The sequence below is a fragment of the Monomorium pharaonis genome, chromosome 11 (genome assembly GCF_013373865.1).
Source record: "Monomorium pharaonis isolate MP-MQ-018 chromosome 11, ASM1337386v2, whole genome shotgun sequence".
Taxonomy (NCBI): domain Eukaryota; kingdom Metazoa; phylum Arthropoda; class Insecta; order Hymenoptera; family Formicidae; genus Monomorium; species Monomorium pharaonis.
The window spans coordinates 15144292-15165569 of NC_050477.1; the positions used below are offsets into that span (position 1 = coordinate 15144292).

Here is a 21278-nt window from a genome sequence, read left to right on the forward strand (position 1 = left end):
TTTGCCCGTCCGTCTGTTCATCCGTCGCAGCAGCCAGACCGAGGCTATTAGGCCTTCGCATGAGAGAGCGTCCTCCTTTTGTCACGGTCGGAATTTATTCGTCTCGATTCAGCGGAATCTTTTCTCGTCAAAAAAGAAGCCGACTTGTCGCGCGGCCTCAAACGAGAGACCCCTCCCCTCCCCTCCCGTCGCCTCGCATTACCGACGATTTTAAATTTCCGATACGCTCGCCTCGTGAATTGGCTTCTGCACACTCGACGTCACATTCAACCGAAGATGTGTATACCATTGAGTGCTGCTAAGTTCGAAGATGAGTTCGCAGACAACTGTGTAAAATCGATAGTCTTCGTGGAAAATATTACAATTGCAGAAGTTCAATTTTTAAGGAACTTACTTATTTGTATTAAAATAAGCAGGAAAAAATTTTCTGCTCCCAGAAAGAGAAAAGAATTGTAACCGGATTAACATGATTACGTTTGGGCTAATACTCGTTGAAAATTAATTAGAAATTTTGAATTGATAGAATTCACATCTTTTATTCGTGCAATTAAATGTTGTCTGCTTCTTAAAAGAAAGCCTTTCCCCTTACTTTTTACTGCAAATGCAATTGCAATATTTTTTATTGGCGACTTGTAGATGTAACTTTTGCAGAGAAAGATGGTCTCAAGAGGATTTCAAGGTGGTGGTACAAATTGTAACACGAGTCCATGATCGTGAACGTGAGATCATCACGTCTCGCGAAGGAGAGTTTGCAAAACATGCCTGGTATGAAAAAAAAAAAAAAAAAAAAAAAAAAAACAAGAAAAAAAAAGAACCGCGCCGTTTCGTCGGTGAACGAATATGCGCTACGCTTGCGATCCAATTAAGAAAGCGCGACTCGAGTGCAGCTTGGCGCGGTGCCTTCGTTTCGCCTCTTAAGGAGCTGGCCGCAATTAATGAGCGCTCCGGACGGAAATCGAATTGAGAAATTCCGGCGGCGCGCCTCGAGGGGTCCCTTCGCGAGTCCGGGGGGACACTCAGGGGGCCCTCCGCTCGTAGCGGGCCCACGAGGAGGAGCACGTACATACGTACGGTAGCACGAAAACATTTATCGAGCGACACCGCCCTCCCGTCCCTCCTCACCCCCGCCTCCGTCTTTATTGATCGTTGCAATTAACGGAGCGCGTCTCATTAATTGTGCCGCCGGACCTTAATTAGGAATCATCAATTCGCGTGGTCCGGGTGCTTTTACGTGGTAGCCCGCTGTATATGATTAACGCCGCGAACGGCGAGGTTGAAACTTGGGGATCCGGAGAGCTTGCGTGTTGTAAATAGGATTCCTGGGACAGCCGCATTCGCGCGGACGACCGTATTTATGAAACACCTAATGAATAGTCGGACGAATATTCGAATACACCCGAATAGCCAAACCCAATTTCAATTGAAAGGTCGGTTCCCTTCGCAATTAATAAAACGTTTTGTGCATTTCCATTCAAATAACAAATTAGTTGTTTACATTGAGCTTCTTTGTTTTTTTCTTAGCAAAAACTGGGTAAATACGTTATTGGAGATCTGAGGAAAATAATGAAACGAAAGAGAAAAATGAACTCGGGCTTCTACGTAATTAATCGCTACATGGAGGTTGCATTATGGTAGTAATAACCGTGGTTGTGTGAAGCTCGCGCGAAAGGCTCTTTCTTTTCATCGCTTCACGGCGGATTTACCTGTCTTCTGGCTTTCGTGACTCGAGAATCGGCAAGCTTGCTGAGAGCGCGTGCGATCGTGCACGCCGCGTGAGCCCGTGCGTGTTCCCCCAAGACGACCTCCCCTCCCCCCTGCATGTCTGCACTTTTTCCTTTTCTTTCGCGATTTATATCGGCCGGGAGTATTTATAGGGGCGTATTAATCGCTATATCGCCTGCTTAATAAAGTTACGGCGCGTTTGCTCGGGTCCGATTTATTTCGTTTTCGAAATTAGCGCCGTCGGCAGCCACGACGCGAAGCCTCTGTGTGTGTGTGTGTGTGTGTATTGAAAATATCGGGGATGAAACAAATAGTATAAATCAGTATATTTTCAGCGAGAAAAACTGCGAAGACTAAGCGCAGAAAGCCTTATTAACAATAAACCTAGAACAAACAAACCAGTTAAAATAACGGGTAGATTTTAAGATTAAATTACAAAAACTATTCAAATGATTTCATCGTATTTTTTTTTGATTAATTATTTAACTATTAAAGAAATGAAAAGTAATAACAAATATGTAATGTAGTTATATAAAAATAAAAAAAAGGTAAAAATAGATACATAGATATATATTTATGGCGATTGTTCTCGTGTTAAGCATAGGAAGACGATATATATCTTTTCTGTGACTTGCGCTATTGATCTGCATCTATTTAAAAAATTATCATAATTTTCTTAATTTTCTGTATTTCATGAAAGATAATCTACTTATAAATTTACTTAGTGATGAAGTCCCTGAGAAAAATAACGCTATATCAGGTAAGACTTTCACATTCAAATTTAAAACTTGATAATATTTCTTGACGTTTGTAAATTGTTTAATGTAAATAGCAAGATATAAAAATTTACTTTTGTTTGTATATAATAATTTGCCGTTAACAAGTACAACAAATTTTTTGTTTAAAATATTTTTTTTTCTATAAAGTTACATAAAAAAAGTACAGAAATAATAACACTACATATTATGTCGATGAAACGTTAAAAAATGCCAAGCCCACTCCCTCTAGCGATCGAGCGCAGCTAAAAGCAACCGGGAAAAATTGCAATGATGTAATGGGTAGTTGCATAGTAATAGGCCACAATTACGCGCGTAGAGCGCGAAAGTTCCCTTCCGATCAAAGTAGCCGATCGGCTCGCGGCTATCGCTTTAAATGCGGGGTCGTGAGTCAACGGCCAAGGCGATTCGACTTTTTTATTAATTATTCCGGTCTATTAGAAAAATGCTAACTCGCTCCGAGCAACCGAGTTAATTCCGAGTTAATTCCGAGTTAATGTACGCTCAATTTCCCATTTCTCATTTTTTTTTTATGCGGGCACCACGACCCCCATGGGGTAACACCCTAATTACGGCGGATGGACGCGGCGGCGGCGGCGGCGGCGGTTCCGTTCGTCGCGGACGGCCGAGGCAGGAAAAGCAGCGCCTTGAAGAAGTGTCTTAACGAGTGTATCTTTCGCGTACAGGCCGGAGCGGAGGGCATAATGAATCAATCTTAACGCTTGTAACGGCGCGCACATCGACGCACGCCGGCGAAGGCGAAGCCGAAACAGTCTTGATGAGATAATGGGCACTTCGATTGTAATTGGCCACATTCACGCGCGTAGCATGAAATTTTTCAGCCTGCACGAGCCTTGCCTGCCTGCCTGCCGGCCGGCCGGCCGGCCGACCGACCAGAGCCAGCTCGCTCGCTACTGCTGATGGTCTCGATGCGGGAGGGTCATAGTTCAGAGGTCCAAAGCGGGGGTCTTCCGCACACACGTCTTCCATATTAAGCGGCTCACTTTCACGCACCGCCAGGATGCTCGGGATAAGCGAAATGCAATTACCGTTGTAAAAAAGCCAGGCGTCGTTGCTTCGGCGTAACAGATGTGAGGATTGCGTTTCGAAAAATTGCTCGGAAGAACTGCCGACGTCTCTTGTCAGAGATCGTTATATTACTTTAACGAACAGTGATTCGCAATAATTATTAATTAAAGACTTTGCCTCTTGTGTAAGTTGTCATATCTAATTAAATTTTTAACAGCGCTATTTCGGAAGCTTGTAAATATATAAGGTACTTAGATCCAATTTGATTCACTCCCCTCTCCCTCCGCCTTTCATTTTCAAATACACAACAAATTTTAGAGATAACGTTAATATATCGCACAGGAAGTTGATACGATGTATTTGTGTTAGTTAACTGGTCAATATCTGCTTTTTACGGCTTGTAATCGTTTTGCTTCGTATAACTATCACGCAACAATTATAAATATCCACAATTCATATTATTGTAGCTCTTTAATTATGCTTCTTAACATTATATTTACTTTACATTTTTATTGAAACATGTTTATAATTAAAGAAAGAAACTCTTTGTATGATGAAAATATTATGGCTAGAAATACTACTGGAAACACAATATATCTTATTATCAGACAAAAGTTAATATTCTGTTTTTTTAATGTTTAACTTTTGATTATTAGTATTTCTTGCCTTTTTTCAGTTGGAGTTTTTTAACAGATAAAAGTTAAGATAATGTCTCGTAGCAAATAAACATGGTTTTATATTAAATAATTTTTTCCATAAGTATGTTAATGTTACACTAAACATGTTGATTTTTTATTTCGCATTTTTTCAAAAATATTTATGAAAAAGATAAATATATAACTGTGCCATATTGAATAGTAACACTAAATACAATCTTATTTTTAAATCTTTAATATACCTATATAAATAATAAAAAATGTTTTATTAATTTTTTTATATCTTTGAAATTATCGACATGTTTTTTATTTTAAATCTGACAATTAGTTTTCAGTATTTATTTAAAAAATTAAGAAATTCTTAAAGCTAAGTGGACCATATGTACTGGTACTTTGTATTTTTAATATTCTTTTGTACTTCAACGTTAAAGTCACGCACGCAAAGACCATTGACATATTTGGATGATTTTATTCGTCACGCACAAAGCATTAAAAACACGCGTCAATTTTTCTATTGATGGTATTTATCCGTTTCTTTAAACGACGGGAATATGTTTCGCCTTAAGAGAAAGTCCGTTAATAAAGTCAAAACGTAGTGTCATAAAGAATGAAGCTGGAAGAGATGAAGGAGCATATGTATTTCTGCCCGAACGCATTCCCCACGTGTGCGTCGGCTTTTAAGTCGTTCATACGCCTTGCACACATGTATAACTCGCATTGTGTGGCTGCCGCGCCGGCTGACATTTGAGAGAGGCAAAAGAAGTGAAAGAAGGCGCGATAGAGAAAGAGGGAAAAAGAGAAACGGAGCTGTGAGGAGGAGAAAGAGGAGGAAATGGCTCGCGGTAGTAGGAGGAGAATGCAGGAGAAGGGAAGAGAGGAGTGAGAGAAAGAGAGAATGCGCGCGGGTCGGAGCCGGGTCGGAGGGATCGAGAGGGTCAGAGGTCACGGGTCGTACGGCATAGCCCTGACCTTCGACCTTATCCCCCCTTTCAGCTTCTCTCTCGAGACCCCGTGCAGACCACTACCAAGCATACCTAGAGCCCCGACTCTACTTCGTGACCGACTCGAGTGCGAGAGGCTCTCGCAACGAACGAGAGTCGTCACGGTCCGGGAAAGATTCGAGCGAATTTTCGGACGGGCTCTCCGCGTGTTCTCGTTGCGCGAGTGCGTCTGTGTGCCTGTCACGACATGTTGCCGGTGTTTCGCGAGTGCAATCTGCCGCAGACGAGGTGCGTCCGCGCGTTCCGAATGTGAAACTGAAAAATAATTCAACTTCCGCGCTTTTGAACGGGACGGTCAAAAGATACAGATGCTGTGGGTAAACAATGATAATTTTATCTCCTTTAAGTCTTTCCCCCCTTCCTCCAAAAGTAAAAAATATCATTTTCAAATGATCAATCGACGAAAGGTGTATTTAACAGCGACGTTAAAATTATGTGCGCAGAAAAAAGAAGTAACATAACCAATAACATATGTAATTGCGGGCTGCTAACTATATAAAATATTCAATACAATAATATTTGCTGTTAATGCAAGTACAATGTTGATACTGCAATAGCATTATATTATTGTATTGAGTATATCTGTAGTTGGCAGCCCGCAACTACGTATCTTATTGGATACATTGCATTTTTTTTATTCAGTGTGAATACTGGGTGTGAGGTGCTATCCGAAGGAATTCACTTTTCCTACAACCTGTACGCATTAACCGAGAGTACGGTAAATTTTACATTGCGAATTGTTCGCGTCCATTATAATGTCACGGGCAACGTCGCAACAACGGCGACGCGCGATTGTCATGTAATCGCGCTCTATCTCGCGCGTATAGTCGGCCTAGTGTGTTATATTCTACTTACTATTAACGAGAGTACGCTCCTTTTGACGCCTCGCTCGGCAATCGCTCGTAAATCGCCATTACTACACAATAAGGACGCGCGGGGCGCGTAATGTTTTCCCTTCTCCCCCTCCTTCCCCCCTCCCCTCTACCCTCCCACTTTGAAAATCATTATTGCACATTACGGCCGTATCCCGACGGAGACAATGACGATAAATTATTCCGACTGCCAGCAATAAACTCGCTTTATCGCGTACAACACGTAATCGGAGTTGGAGGATTAAATCCAATCGCGATGCCGCGATGAAGACGTTCAATCGGCTCGTCGTTGCGCGCACCGTCCGGGCGCTCTTCACTTTATTCTATTCAAAGTGTTGCGACACTCCGTTCAACCTTCCCAAACGTAATTCGAGACGCGCATTAAAGGCCGGGTCAAAGCTTTTGCTCGACCTCGACGGAACCTGCGTGTGTAACATTCATACTGTCGATTATATATAAATGACATTCGTACTCGTGGCCGTCGTCGCGTCTCTCAGGGTCAGTGTCACGCGTCGTGTAGCATCGATTTGCGACGGAGCGCACGTGATCGGTTATACACCGTTGCCTTTAACCGGCATCTCTCACCGTGCGCGATCCCATTCGACGTTTATTAACACGGCGTTTCCCCTCTCGGCGGGGATGCAGCTTTAATTATAATTTGCGATAATCGCAAATAAAGCGGGAATGACGAGCAATCAGGCGCGCCTTTCCGGGGAATCGCGAGCGGCAGCTACGTCGTTCCCCGTAAATCGCTTAATGATCCATAAACGAATCTGAGATAACCGAGAAAAATTAACTCCTATAATGACATAACTCCGCGCGTTCGCGCTTCAAATGCGCTTCGTAGAAGCGCGCGAACGACCTCGGAGATTCCAGGTACGATTCTTCTATCGAATGGCATTTTTATATCCCTTGAATCTCGAGCGTCTTCTATAAAGATTTTTCTTTAATTCGCATTATATCCTTCGTAGACGATTCGGCGACAGACTCGGTTGATTTGAGCACCATTCAGCGACCATTCGCTCGTGGGTGCCCGAGTCGGATTTGTAAATACCGGTGTTAATGAAGAGGGTCGCGCTATCGCGCCGGTAGCCTCGGTTTGCATTACAATTACCGAGTGAATCGTACCCTTGATTACGGCGGCGGAGGAAGGTTGCGTATACATCTCATTCGCGCGTGGGTGCATTACGTGCGTAGGTATATCGTGGGTCACGCGCCGGCTCACGTATGACCTTACACCACGGTTCGTTAACGGGGCTCGTTCTCTCCTTCTTCGTCCAGTCCGTGTGCATCGGTGACCTGACGTGGGCGCGCGCTACGTGTCGCTAATTACGAGCAATCAGACGCGGTTGGTGCTAACATTATGTAAATCCGGCTACGAAAGGACAAAAAGGTAGAAAGCGATTAGTAGATCATTGCGGCGGACTACACAAGCGCGGCTTTGTGCTTTTCTTTTATCGTGTTACTTTTTAATTCGAAACAATAAACTTTAAAGTGTACACAGTGGTGTTAAAATTCTGGGCGGATCGAACATTTTATCGGAATAATCTTCGAGTTATAAAATTAGTTGTAGGAATTGCAATGAAATTGTCTTAAAGTGCGATAGAACGGTTTGCATTATGTCATCATCGTGCTGAATCGCAAAGGCTTAACTTAATAAACTCGGCTGTTTGATTCCGCCAGATACGACGCGACGTGTGGAATGATTTATGGTCCGCCTCGTTAGTTTTTGCCGTTGATTTCGCCGGAAACGTCGTGGCAGACATAATAACTGGAAAATTGTCGCGACACGTCATTATCCGCAGGTGTACAGTGAGGTGCCCTATCCAAGGTACTTCATTTCCTGCTTCGCGGAACGTTTCTTAACCCTGCGTTTATCCACCTGGTGCTTGAAAGGTCTCGTTAGGTGAAACTCGCATAGAAATTACACGTTACTCCACGAACTCCAATTACAGACCTCCTCAATCTCTTAATACGTAGGAAAATGTAAATTAGGTTTCAATGTGCGATTCCATCACCTCCTAAATTATCGTGCCGGGCTTAATTCTAGGATACTCCGGTAGATCATCGAAATCCGAAGGAACATATCTTGATAACCTGTAATCATCGAAGCGGACGGTGACTTTTCGAGGGATCTAAAATTAATAGTTTTCGGAAGCCTCACGTCGTGCAAAGGGAAAGTATCGCAGCCTCTACTCCACACGATACGTAATTTTAAAAACTTGACAGTGATATTTGACACGTGATAGAAAGATGTTTTCTACATTGAAACCTCTTGACGCTTTGGATCTTGATCGGAGTTGCTGCATAAGTCTGCCGATAGTTTGGATAATTTTGTTTATTTGCGAATGTTTACGTTACGGACGAAGGTGTGTTTGTGCAAAAAAAAAAAAGGGAAACACAAATCGGTATGCATTCGTAGTTCTGGTTTTATCGAGGCAGCTCCTACCAACGCCGCCTCTTTAACCTCCACCACCTCCTCGAGATCCGCCCACAACGCGTGCTCGTTCTTTCCCTTCGCTCCATCCCCGTGAACTCCCACGCCACGTGCTTGTTCCTTTCTCGTCTTTGGTCTTTCATCCGTTACATTACATTTATCTCGCGACGATTTCAGCACTCGGCCTGACCTTTTCTCTCGACCTTGTTCGTTTATCGGAATCGATCTCGATCGAAACGGATATAAACTATAATATAATTATGCCAATATCTTAGTTATAAATATTTTATAATAAAATAATAAGCGACTTTTGAAACTATCAAAAACTTATTCTTTTTAATTTACTATAAAACATTTTCTATTGTATTAAATTTTGTTAATATATATTATGATTAATATTAACCTACACCTTATTTTTGTGCTTATCTATGTACCTAGATTAGCGATGGTACGAAAAGTATTTTAATCGCTTTTTTTTAAATTAAAACTCTTCACGTTAAGGAAAAAGAATATCCTAGAAAGAGTGTCATAAGTATTTTAGTTCAAAAAAATATTAAAAAAAAATAAAGACGTCCTGGCTATATGCTAACTCATTTTCAGTGTGGAATTTAAGGGTTAATAAAAAAAAATATCAAAAATATAACACATAATAAAAGAACAGAGAGAATACACAAGTAAATGTTACTTTGCGCATTAATTAGTTAATATTATTGTAAATTGTCAATTGATGATTTGTTGGTGCTCGGTCGTCTGTGCATCGTCGGCAGCGGTGCATTGGGTCCAGTAGAAATCGTGGAGCCTGCACAGAATCGCGAGACATAAACGGGCGCGGGTTAACGCGCGGAAAATTACCGGACGATCTTGCGCGAGAATATTAGACTTTACAAATATGCAACCGACGTGAACGCCGGCTCCCCTTCCGAGCCTTTTGCCGGATCAACGGATAATTCGGGAAGTGAAATAGAGGTTCCCGCGTGCGCGACACGCGCGAACGGGCGCGGGCGTCGCGAAAAGGTTCCTTATTAACGGGAACATGCGAGAGCCGTGAACGGCGAGAGGGCAGCGAGGTGCGAGTGGCGAAGGGCGAGCCTGACGGGAACGTCGATCGCTCGTGTTCGCTCCAATTCCTTTCGTTCTCGAGACTGTGCGAAGGCGCGTGAGTCACGGGCGCACAAAAGAAAATCCCATTACATTGCGAGCGCGGCCGTTCCCGCAACTCGATTGTTTCACGGTCGTACGGAGCTATGCGGGAGAGACGGACGGTGTGCTTCGTTCTCCCGGCGCCGTTTTCCTTCGCGCTGGAATTCGCGGATCGATTGGTCTAACTGTACTTGTTTCGTAAAGTGAATTTCTCGTATAAAAAGCGCGTGGCATTGCGCGCATCCGGTATTTTGGCCGTAATTAAAGTTTACAAACTTTAGCCGGTGATAGGTTTTAGGCGCAGCCTAATCGTCGCTTAATCGGCAAAATTGGATTATCAATAGTAGAATTAATTTATTAGAATCGAAATATCACGCGTTAGTTTTTAAACGAACGGTCTAAATATCACCCTACCGTCTGTAAACGGTCTGAATTCCTTTATAGCTTTATTATAACTTGGAAAAATTCAAGTTCCAACGAAGAAAACTTTGGTTCATTTAATGACACATTTCTATTAGATATTACATTCGTCACGATTGCGATGTATCGTTCTGTTCGACCGGCATCGCGTGGCAATCGATTTTTCCCCCTCAAGCGTTCATCCGTGCGGTTTCCGCTTTCGTGAACCGTTTTCCGATCTCGCACACCGGATATCGGCGAGACCTACGGCGAGATCTTCGTGTGAATAGCACGGTTACGGCGTGCTTTATGATCCGCGGGAGTAAGTGCACGAGGCCGCGTTCCTTTCTAGCGGCGTGATGGCAAAACCATCGTGATAAAGGAACGCAACCGCGGCCTTAAGCCTCGAAACCGCCGCGCCGGCAATGGTACCTGCGCGAGGCCTGGAGCGTTGCGAAGCGTAGCTCGCTCGCTCGCTCGCTCGCTTGCTTGCTTGCCGCCGCGGCTGAACGGTTCCGTGGAGAGGCGCGAGGGAAATCTCTGCGGTGGCTTTTTCCTTTTCGTCGGCCTGGCCGGCCAGGCGAACGTGCCAGGCCGCACCTAGCCTAGAGATAGTTTCATCGCGGCATAAAACAGTAATCTATGGCCTCTCGTATATATGCTCTCGCCGCGTAAGAACGAGCGGAATCTCGACTGCGCGCGATCGCGCCGGCCTTTTTAGGCCGCGCGGACGATTATGCGCTCGTCCCGCTCGCGTACGCCGCGCCGCGACGATGAGAAGAAAGGCGACGGAAGAAGCATGAAAATGACCCGTGTTGCATGGTAACGATCGCTTTGGTGAAATCGCATTTAAATTAGATATATGTTCGTTAACGAAATAATCATTTTGCCTATGAGGGATATGAATGTGTGGATACCACATTGGTATATTTTATAAAATATTTTAAGTTTTAATCTAATAATAATTTCTCGAGTTATTACATGGACGTATTATATTTTTATGTATTTATAATATATCTAATAATGGTTCAGAACAAGTCTATAAAGCTATTAATGTGCTATTAAAACACTGTCCTTTGTGTATAATTAATGATGAAGATAAAATAATTTAATGACGTGCTAAGATCTTTATAAAACACATTTTTAATATATATAATATAAAATATATATGTGTGTGTGTGCGTATAATATAGGATATGATTGTATTGAATTTCTAGGAGTTTGAAGGATTTCATGTGTTTGTGACTCATCGATCGTGTTTATTTTTTATGAACTTGAGCTTCTGATGTGTGTATTGACTTTTTCGCTTCGTATTAACGCTTCGCATAAAAGTGACTCGATATCAATGTAAAGTGACACTATATCTTTGATGAAAATGTTCAGTCTCGATTGGGATTTCGGTTTTCTTCCAGACCGATACAAAGGTAAGAAAACTCTGACGTAATTTTAGTTTTCTTTCTCTCTCTCTCTTTTTCTACGACAAGGAAAAAAAATCAAAGATTTGGATTTTTCTCTTCCCGCTGGCGCAGCAACGCGGCGCATCCGCGCTACGGCGGAAGCAATGTGCTTTGATAGGCGTAACGTCCAATTAAACGACGACTCGGGAGGCGTACGTTTTATCGTTGATTATATTTATTTAATTAGCTTGTTATGACCGCGCGAAACTGCGCTTGCATGAGGCGCGGGTGCAACAAGCGGTACATCTGCTAACGCAGTCATTAGAAGAAATACCGTAAGATAGTTTGAAGGTTTCAGAGTCTTTATTTTATACACGGTAAAGGGACTATTTCCTCTCCCCTACACACAGAAAATTTATATATGCCAAAATTAAAAATTCTGTATAGCAACAACATTGTTGAAAATTATAATAAATGTAAAATAGTTACGTGTAAATTTTTATTTAAAACTTTAAGTCAGTTATTTCAAATAATTTAGTTTAGATAACGACTATTTAAAGTAGTTCCTGATTATTCAACTTTAAACAGCTATATCTTAAAAGTATATTTTAAATGAATATTTATATAAAACTTAATTTTTTAAGAATTTTCTTGCTATAGTATTTTGATTCGTCAATTTCGATACATCCTGTATCAATATAAATTTATAGCTACATTTCGAAATGCCAATACTAAAAATTTATGTAATTATGGTATAAATATAGTTATATTACAGATTAAAACACATTTTAAATTCACATAAAATTCCAATTTAATGGTCTCAATAGAATATTAATGAACATTGATTTTCGTTTTACTAGCATTTATGGATAAGATTACCAATAATCAGTGATTTAGATTTTCATATATATTTTGTTACTACACGTTACATACGCGTCAAACACGCGTCTCTATAAATTACTTCAACCAAATGCGTGCTTCTTTCCACTAATTATACTATGATTCTCCGAATTCCCATACATTTCGCTTAATCACTCTTTACGTACATTCATCGTCGAGCTGTTTATCCTATAGGGATATGAACGGCACGATTACATGGAATGTTTACCGTATGTTCTGCATCCTTCCTCTGTCTTTTTCTTCTTTTCGCCTTTTTTCTTCATTGCTGTCTTCGATGCGCTTGCCCGCGCGCGTCTCCCTTTTCTCTGATTTATCGACGTATTTCTAATCAAGAGACCGCGCGCGATCGATGGAAGCTGTATTAGTTAACCTTGTCAGATAAGTAGGTAGGTACCTCCTGGCTGACCGTTCATGCTAAGTAGCCGCTTCGTGGGTGGTGCTCCAGACTGCTATCTAGCACTTGCGGAGCGCTCGGTATTCGATCGATCGATCAATACGCCTTTTTGTCTTTTTTAAAAAGAATTCTTGATTAGTTATGAGATGCTTAGTTAGGATGCTCGGATTAACGAAAAGATGAAAAAAAAAGAATTTTTTCTGGTTGACGAAGTGATAAATTGCGAAAGCTAAAGAGTTTTAGTGTAAACTAGATCTTCTAATATTTTCTCTTCTTTCGTTTTCAGGATCCGAGAAAAACGGCTATTCTGACGGCGGAAGGTCTTTCTCGTGTCATTTCGGTGAGTATTTTATCTTTGAAATTGTACGCAACAAATATCGTTACGCACTCCATATAAATTCTCCACTCCACATAAATTTATTGCATTTGTCACTGGTGCGCAGTTTCTTCCGCGATAATTCGTCGCGATAACCCGTGCGCATTCGACGTAATCGCAAAGTAGTGTAATAACCGTCGCTTCTCGAATGTCGGAAGTGAAAAATCATCGTCCCACTGGTTCTACGCGATTATGCGTAGGCCAGGGACCAAGTCAACTCTACGCACCGTGCGTGTATCGGGCGTATCTATCGGGCCGAGGTCTACGCGGCGCTATACGCGCGTAGCGAAGTGATTAGGGCTTAACGATTATTCGCGGTCCCGCGGTGAAGTTAACCGGTCGTAGAAGTAATAACGCCGGACAATCTGGTCCGGCAATCAATGTGTACGTGTTTATGTAAATTGAACGAGTCGAGACACGAACCACGCGAGCGACTTTTGCTATGCGGTTGCATCTTGGGCGCCGCGTCAGAGTTAGACGATTCTTTTATTATTAACCGGCGAGGAGGAAAGTGGGAGAAAGAGAGACCACGCGGAATCGAACGCGATCATCTTCAATTGCGACAGACGACATTTCGTGTCATTTCAAATTGCATTTTCCTTATTAGTCGCGCGCAAACGCGACTTTTTTTCTCTCTATATCAATCACATGTAACGAGCTACACGTGATAGTCCCTTATAGACTTCGTAAAACGTTCAGGTTTTCTTTCTTTTCTCTCTCTCTCTTTTTTTTTTTTGAAGGAATGTAAAGAATGAAAAATTTGCGGTACGAGCCATGACGGATGGGCAATTAGGGTCCTGTAAACGTTGACTACTTGTAACGTACTGGCCGCCCGTACAACTGAAAAACGCGCTTTTAATGTTAGCGAACGGCTGACAATCCGGTAGTTATAACTCTTCTTGATCGACGATTACTTGTAGTAAATTGCCGAGGTGAAGCGGCCTCCCTCTCCTCGGCGGGAAGATATCGTGTTTGCGCTACACAACGGGCAAATGTAAAGTAGAATAATTGTAGTCATTATTTTGTTAAACAAGGTTTTGCCAACGCCATTCTCGTGCCGATAAACGCGACGCTATAAAATTTTTAGTACGCACGAGCGCGACCGTTATTGGTACGTTTGCACACGGGGATTTTAAGACACTACCGATCGTTAACGACGGAAAATTGCAGCACCCGTGGCATTTGTTTGTCTTATCCGCTGCCGAGCTTACGTTTGCCGTGCGCTGCGCGTAGCCAGAACGCGCATTGTAGGAGCGCCCGTAGTAATAATAGGTATCGCCAGCTGTACATGGAAATTGCGGGTACTTTTCTCGTTACTCCTCAAATTCACATTGATGCTTGCTGAAATCTCAGGATTGGCAGATCGAAAGACGCATTGCAGTCGCGTTAGCGGCACAAAGCGTCGCAGTAAACGTTTATTAGTTTCAAATGACGTATTTTTGCACTTTCAATGGGGAATTAGGATCAACTTGATACTTTATATCGCGAATACGTATATCGATATACAAAATTATCCAGTCGACTGGAGTACGTTCAACTTTTTTTCATATTGTAACATTTACCTTTATTTCTCAACAGTTATTTACTTATCGATATCGAGTGTAATAATTTTCAAAAAAAGAACTGATTAGTTACATCAGTTAGATTAGTAATGTCTTGTAATGTCTTATCAGTGACTGAATACGAGAATCAATAATTGGTTATGTTCCTCATTGTCAGTTGACATTCAGTTTGATAATAAGCGATTGTGTAGTCCGCTACTGGTAATACTCTTCAGTTAATGTTTAGTTTTAATGATAATGTTTTATCAGTTTTTTTTTTTTTCGTCAATAACCGACGTTTCGATATATACTGATTGTTATTCACTGGTTATCTGTCTGTTAATCCCCCGATGGAATTTTTTTGAATTTTTTCCTTAAGAGAGCACTAAATACGTGATCCTAGCCTTCCGTAATTTTACTGCGATTCGTTCCAATTTCGCGTCATCTTCTTCTTTTAGCGTCCTTCCTTTAGACCTTCCTGAGCTCCGTCGAATTTAATCGGCCCCGCTTCTTCTGGATTCCGCGAAAGACTTGGAATCCAGTTCACAAAGTCGGTGCGGTCGCGTCCCGTCGTCGCGCGGCGCGAGGTCGTACGACGACGCAGTTCGTCGTAACCGTACCGGGCGGAATCGAATAGCTAGCACGGCCGTTCGTCGAATGGGAGGCCGATCAATTATGCCGGTCGATTCGACAGGCCGGACCGAAATGTCAAGGCTCCATCTCGATGGAATTCTAACGCAGTCCCATCTTCTTTTCGACGGCGCGTCACACGCGTGTCGCCGTCGCCGATGACGACGACGGAGATCATTACCGCCGTCGTGAACCGCGATGATCGATCTCTCCTCTCGGAGCCACGAGGGGACCTGCCGGATGATGATTAGCGAGTCGCCTCGGGGTGCATACTCCCGGGTGTTGCTTCCAGTAATATTCCCCGACGCATTCTCGTTTCTTTTAGATCGTCGACAAATCGGTAGCGTGCGAGTTTGCTCGAGAAGTAAATGTATTCTAGACTTTTTACATATTTATTATATATATATATATATATATATATATGTTGATTAGATATAAAATGCGAAATGTGATTATGGCTGGTTAACGCTACAGTTAACGTGTTTTCTCTTGTAAACTACTTCCTCCGCACTACTCGGTCGTTAGCACGAAGAGTTAATCCTACGCGATTCATCCTCTAAACTAAGTCTGCGCAATCAAGCGCGCGATCTCTCTCTCTCTCTCTCTCTTTCTCTTTCTTTCTCTCTTTTTTTTTACGTTAGGCGTGACGTCGCCTCCGCAAGGCTTTAAAACAAAGTCTGTGACGGAAAACGCGTCTTCACGGTAGCTATCGCGCCCATTCACTCCGACTACGGCAAAGATACTCGCGGCGAACGGCGCGGCGGGGGGGAGGGGGACGCGTGTAAGTACGCGCACGTACGCACACGCGTGTGCCGAAGTATAATAAACATAATCGCGGTAGCGCGCGATGAGGAGGCCTTGGCCGTCTCCCTTCGGTCGTGCCCGGCACGCCCACCGCTACCATCGCCGTACAAAGAGAAAATACCGCGCCGTGGCAATCAACGGTTTTACACCTGAGCATCTCCACGTAGGTCGGCTGGCCGGCCGGCCGGCCGACCGCGGGAGCAAGAGCGAGCTGGAGCGAGAACGAGGACGACGACGGTAAGAGAAAGCAGAAGCGGGAGCGAGAGAGAGAGAGAGAGAGAGAGAGAGACGCGGATGCCCCTTTCCTTCCTCCGTGGCGAGCGCCTCACCTCGATAGGCAAGAGACTCGGCGAGAGCACGATGTACCGATCTACCCTGAAGGATTATCGAAGCCAGGCATCTCTCGATACGCTCCCGTTCCTTCCTCCGCGGGCTCCCGTTGCGCGTCCCGGATCGATCCCGGACCGACCGACGCGCGCGGCCTGCACACAGGATCCTGATCCTCGATTTGGATTCCGGTCTAACGGTCGTGCCGGGTCGCGGGGTTGGCAGATATCCCGGGGAATGCTGCTACGCCTGCTGCCTTTTCGTGATGTCAGATAGACAAACGACACCGACGAGGATCTTGTACACGTTGCACTTAACTCGGAGTAATTTATCGGCGTATCGATCGGGACGAAATATGACTCCGAGTGGTATTTACATTCCTGGCAATGATTTTCCTTCGTATATTCGCATGTACCGAGGCATGTACCTCTCGAAAGTATTTCAGTTTTTCTGAAACCAATGCCTCATCAGGTGCATCCAACGAGGCGTTGCGTTTATGCAAATTTCATTTGCTGGAGATTTTTTCCGATTTTCTACATCGTATGTATTTTTCCCGAAATTTATATCTCTTCGGCGCGTCTGGAAATCGAAAATCCGCGTAGTGGGACGAGTCGTGCGAAAGAGAGGAAACTACCATGTTTTTAAGCAAGAAACGTTCAAGGCATTCTACGATTATCGCTCAAGTGGAAATCAAGTCCTCCTTTGCGGTTACATTGAACTAACGCGAGCTCGCGATCAAATTTCAACGGCATTCCGAAGGATCGTTTCTGTAATGATTTTTTAGACTAGCGAGGTGTTTAGCTTTATGATTGCTTATTTATACAGCAGGAATAATTCCATTAAGCTGCGAATGTATCTCAAATAAGGTAATTTTCTTCAGTCCCCGAGCAAAGATATGGGTAACTAAATATTACGTATTCGGTTTATGGACAATAAATCACCACGTAATGATAATTACGCCGTGATATCTATTAACAGATCAAATGCTTACACAGTCTGACGTTTCCGGCACACAATACACACCCTACTTCGCTATTAACCAATCTTATTACATTCCTCGCGATTAATATTTCCTTTAAATTTCTTTCATATAATATTTCTACACTAAACATTGTCGAAAACGGATTTCCTTTCACAAACGATCGACGCCAGAGAATAATTTACATTTTTAAGAAGACTTAATTAAGAAGCAATTTTTTACAATTATACTACAATATATTGAAGATACCAACAAAATTGAAATGATGAATTAATTGTTGAAATTTCTAATATGGATAATTATAAGATTATTTAAACAAAAAGATCGGGATATATGGATTATAATAAAAGAAAAGTTTAAAATATATACTCAATTCTAAAATTAGAATTTTGGACGTTACAATCTGCATAGATCCTCGCATTAAAGGCATGAAAATTCTTCTTTTTTTCTCAATAAAAGCACACACAGTTATAGTACATGTTTTATGGCCCATAGATCACCGCATAACGATAATTACCGCACTATATCCTTTAATCGATCAGCTGCGTTATAGCCGGTCGCTTCCGGTGCGCGGCATATACTTATTGCAATGCGCACCTCATCTTGCAACTAACAATTTTATGCCCATTAACATTTTATGCATACTATTACTTCTCAAAAATCCTTCAAATTATGATTAAGTTTTTTACATATATTTCAAAGAAAATATTTCTAAGATGCATAAGAAAATGTGACATTTATATAATTCAAATTATATTGATTTTATACATGCGAATTCTTCTATATTTTTATTCTTATAGTTTTTACAATTTTCTTATCAGTATTATAGAACACAATGATATGAATAGGTTTTGAGATGAATGTGCGCGCATACACATACGCACATTCAAGCACGTAGTTCGGTAAGTGAGAAGTTGCCAAATTTATCAGCAACGCTCATCCGCTTGTACGCCACTGTCATTGCCCTCCGCGAAAACGGATGCTGGCGAAAGCGAGGGCCCTTTAGAAAGTTACCCCGGTTGCCGCGGTTGTTTGATCAGAGAGTTGTACGAACGAGTCGTTAGCCGGTACGTGCCCCGATCGCGTTTCCCTCCCTCCCGCCCGTTCGATGCGTGTCTTCGCGCACGCATTCTCGTATACATGCACGCGCGTACATCGTGTGCACAGGCGAGAGAGAGAGAGAGAGAGAGAGAGAGAGAGAGAGAGAGAGAGAGAGAGAGAGAAGAGGTAGAAGCACAGATCACCGTCCGGGCACCGGGTGCATAAGTCTATACTTATGGGCTAGGTGGTAGATATGGAGCGGTCGATAATGATCCAATATACTGGTACATCCTCGCGAAGTAATTACAATGATGAGCGAACCGCTACCATCGAGCGCCCGAGCGAGCTCCTTCGGAGGCTAGGCGTTGGATCAAGACCCGTCCTCCACCATCTCCTCGCGTCCTCACCCCCCTCCTGCCTTGCCCCACCTCATCATCGCGTCGACTTCTTGCTCCTTTCGCTGCTCTTCCTTGATCCTCTTCGCTTTACTCTCTTCTTCCTCACTCCGATCTTTTCCCCCCTTCTTCTCCTCTTTCTCTTCTTCTTCTTCTTCTTCTTATACTTCCATACAGCCGCCGGTCGCTACGGTGCATAGCACCGCAACAAGAGCAAACATCTCTTCGGGGTCGTCACGGGGCCACGGAGTCACGGTGGATGGATCTCTCTCGCTCCTTTCTCGATCCTCCGGAATTATCACGGGGGCCACCGCGAGGGCTCACTTGGCCGGAAGTGCGTCATCAACGGAATACGTGCTCGGTGAAACCATCCTACGAATATCTAGGAGGGTACACGCCGAGAGTACGTAACTCGGCCTCGCACTCGCCAGGGCCCTTATCTCGATGAGGCCGCCGAGCATAGCCGGTGTTGGCGGATGATTAGCTTCGATTCGTTTGCGCTTGTATGCGGCGGTGTTGTCATTGATCGATAGATCGGACGATCGCTGATGGCTGGTCAACGCGGACGGAATCGCCGGCGATGAAGAATAATTGTATTATTGTATTAATGCTGCAAAGATATACGATGGGAGTGATGGAGGAAGAAATAAAAGATGGCCGGGAAGAAGAGATTAACTCGTGGTAGCTGAAGTTAATTGCGAAGCGATAATTGCGGACCATGTTTCATGCATATGCATGGGGATCTGACTACTGTTCGACGAGAAATATAATTTATTCGATAGAACTTAACTTGGTTGCGTTGGGAAAAGAGCAGAGAGAGAGAGAGAGAGAGACGGTGATAAGCAATAATTAGCGATACCATCTGAAATATCCCGTTTATTTCAAGAAGCCCGAGGGATACCGAGCGATTATTTTTACTGAAAATTTTTATTACGTTATACGCTTGGACAACTGCTCTTTACGAACGCGTAACGTCGTGGATGGATACATAACACGTAATAACACGTTAATAGTTCTATTTTCTCCTCTCTGTAAATTATTTTACTTTATATTACGTTTTACACGTAAAGCTTTAATATAGATGAAAACGGGATAACAAAAAAAGTATAGCGTTTTAACAAATAATGATGAAGATATGCGTGATGGACACTCGTAAAACCACCGTCGTCGGTCAACTCGAGCGCGAAGCATCCGCTCTGGCGTAAGTTCATTCATCGGTTTTTTGCTGCGAAGAACCTGCTGCGAGCTAGATCGCTCAGCTCACCGGGAGCTGAGTACAGGCGATACGAAGTGTCTGATTAACGTTGATTTTTTGCAAGTGCCGACCGTCCGACGCCTCGTCACAAGCCTTCCAAGCCCGGTCTTCTTTCCGGTCGTTTCGATTACGATCGATACGGTTGTCGAACCAAGCCGTCCTACCTCATTCTCCGCGATGTCACGCCCAAGTTTTTCGTGCCTGACCTCTTCCCTGAGAATTTTCAGCATCCGAAAATTGTATTCCTGAAACATGATTGATACCGTCGTCTCAATTTGCTCGTATTAATTAGCGATCGTTGTAACAGTGACTATAGGAAAGGTGAACCTAAAGATATTCCAATTTTAAAAACAAAATATTTCTGAAGTCACATAAAAATGACAATCGGTTTGTGACATGTTTGAAAGGGAGTGAAAAGTAAAAAGATTAAAAATTAGAAAAAAATATTATTGAGATATCTAAATACAAATTTTATTTACTAATTTCACGATTAAACGGTCCAAGTGAACGATACTTGCCAACTTGCTTGTATTTTCCAATAATACCTGCGCATTAAAATTCCCTAGCCGTTAAAGCTTCCGGATATACTGATGTTTTTAATATGTATCGCGATGCAAGAAAGAAGCCAGCGGCTTTCGTTCGAGCCTGTCATAATTTCCGTCCGCCAGGTCGGAGAGAACGGAGACGCCAGTTGCGACGCCACTGTGAGCGCATCCGAGCAACAAGAGCACGCATAACGTAGATGCAACGCTCCGCAACACCGGATTGCCGAGGGCGCGCTCGGCTTCTCCGCAAGAATCGGAGGTGAAGGGGGCACATCGGAGACCACGAAGAGGAGCACCGGGGGACGGGGGGCACGGGGGAAGAGAGGTCGACCGGGATAAACATCTGAGCCCCGCCCGGCACCCGAGGCTGCACCTCTTGTTGCTTTTCTCCTCTTTGCCTCTCTTCTCTGCCTCATCTTCTTCTACTTCTTCTTCTTCTTCTTCTTCTTCGTCGTCGTTGTCTTCTTCTTCAGCCTCTTCTTCGTCGTCTCCCTTCTCTCGTCTTTTCCTGCACTTCCCTTTCTCCCTTGCCCTCGATGACCGGCACGCAGGCATTATTAATCCTGGGTGCAGTTCGCGAGTGTCGATATGTAGCATTTCGCACGTCTCGCATTTTACGGCGTTACGCCTCTTTCTGGTTTCCTTAATTGTATTTCTAAAAC

At 43.3% G+C, this 21278-nt stretch overlaps 1 long non-coding RNA gene across 1 annotated transcript; it reads left to right on the forward strand.

Moving 5' to 3' along the window:
• Nucleotides 1-2770: 2770 nt before the first annotated feature.
• Nucleotides 2771-14710, forward strand: LOC118647824. Its single transcript, XR_004964964.1, has 2 exons — nucleotides 2771-5497; nucleotides 13010-14710. It is a non-coding gene; the product is annotated as an uncharacterized LOC118647824 (long non-coding RNA).
• The last annotated feature ends 6568 nt before the right edge of the window (nucleotides 14711-21278 follow it).